Source organism: Pongo pygmaeus, chromosome 13 (assembly GCF_028885625.2).
Source record: "Pongo pygmaeus isolate AG05252 chromosome 13, NHGRI_mPonPyg2-v2.0_pri, whole genome shotgun sequence".
Taxonomy (NCBI): Eukaryota; Metazoa; Chordata; class Mammalia; order Primates; family Hominidae; genus Pongo; species Pongo pygmaeus.
In genome coordinates this window covers 20,146,412-20,148,021 of record NC_072386.2, presented here as the reverse complement: position 1 = coordinate 20,148,021, position 1,610 = coordinate 20,146,412, and the positions used below count along the sequence as shown (strand labels likewise).

The following is a 1,610-nucleotide window of genomic DNA, read 5'->3' as shown; positions in this document are numbered from 1 at the left end:
CTTTGGATGTCTTTGGAATAATCCCAGTTGGAAGGGATGGTGGTTTTGGAATGTTAACTAGAGGAAGCACATTCAGGAGTAAAGCAAGGGCAGGATCATGGAGCTGAGAGCCTAATCTTATAGAAAACTTCTGCAATCCCATTCCCCTGGCTGTGTCCCATTGAGATACAGATTCGCATACAATCTATTTTTAAAAGGACATTCCCTGCCAGGCACAGTGGCTCATGCCTGTAATCCCAGCACTTTGGGAGGCTGAGGTGGGCAGATCATCTGAGGTCAGGAGTTTGAGACCAGCTTGGCCAACATGGTGAAATCCCATCTCTACTAAAAATACAAAAATTAGTCAGGCGTGGTGGCCTGCGCCTGTGATCCCAGCTACCTGGGAGGCTGAGGCAGGAGAATAGCTTGAATCCGGGAGGCAAAGGTTGTGGTGAACCGAGATCGCGCCACTGCACTCCAGCTTGGGCAACAGAGTGAGACTCTGTCTCAAAAAATAAAAGGCCATTGCCCTTTCTTCCTCGGTGCTGCCTATGGAGGTGGCAGCCACCTCCTACTCACATCATGGCTACCCTCAGACCCCTCGTGAAGCCCAAGATTTTCAAAAAGAGGAACAAGACATTCATCTGGCAGCAGTCAGACTGATATGTCGAAATTAAGTGTAACTGGCAGACACCTAGAGGTATTGACAACAGGATTCAGAGAAGGTTCAAGAGCCAGCTCTTGATGTCCAACACTGGTTATGGGAGCAACAAAAAAACAAAGCACATGCTGCCCAGTAGCTTACAGAAATTCCTGGTCCACAACATCAAGGAGCTGGAAGTGCTGCTGAGGTGCAACAAATCTTACTGTGCTGAGATCACTTACAATGTTTCCTCCAAGAACCACAAAACAATTGTGGAAAGAGCAGCCCAGCTGGCCATCAGAGTCACCAGTCACAAAGCAAGGCTATGCAGCAAAGAAAATGAATAGACAGCCCATGTGCCCATTTTATTTCTGTTTAAATAAAAATTGCAAAAAAAAAAAAAAAAGGAAAAGAAAAAGAAAAGAAAAGGACATTGCTATAAGAACCACTGTGAAATCATAGGCCCATTTGCTAAAACAGCCCTGGGAGACAGCTGAGTCCATCCCTTCTCCCATTTTGCAGATGAAGTCACTAAGGCCCAGAGAAGGAAGTAGAATTGCCAAAGGTTCTACAGTGAGTTCATGGGAGGGGCAAGAGTCATGAGAAAACAGACATCTCTTGGGCACTCACTGGGCACTGTGCTTTGCATACATGATCATATTCCATCCTCAAAACAAACCTGTGCAACAGGTTTTGTTAGTACTCCGGTTTCACAGATGAAGCCTCAACTCTGAGGCTCAGACACTGGGAAGTTGCCCAGGATCACACAGTTAGGAGACGGCAGAGCTGGAATTTGAAAGCCAGTCTGATTTTCCACACAAATCGTTTGACCACTAACACTTTAGGGTTGCCTAAAACCCAGGCCCCGTCTCCCCACTCCCCTAAGTCCACTCTATCCCTGTAGTCCTCCATTATGTTACATTGACTCCTAAAGAAAAAAGATCTAGATGGTCACAGCTCTGGAGGATTTGCAAAGCACTTCTGTGCC

General features: G+C 46.4%; 1 pseudogene; it reads left to right on the top strand.

Moving 5' to 3' along the window:
• Positions 1-561: 561 nt before the first annotated feature.
• LOC129043596 (large ribosomal subunit protein eL32-like) lies at positions 562-969 on the top strand (annotated as a pseudogene).
• Positions 970-1,610: the final 641 nt, after the last annotated feature.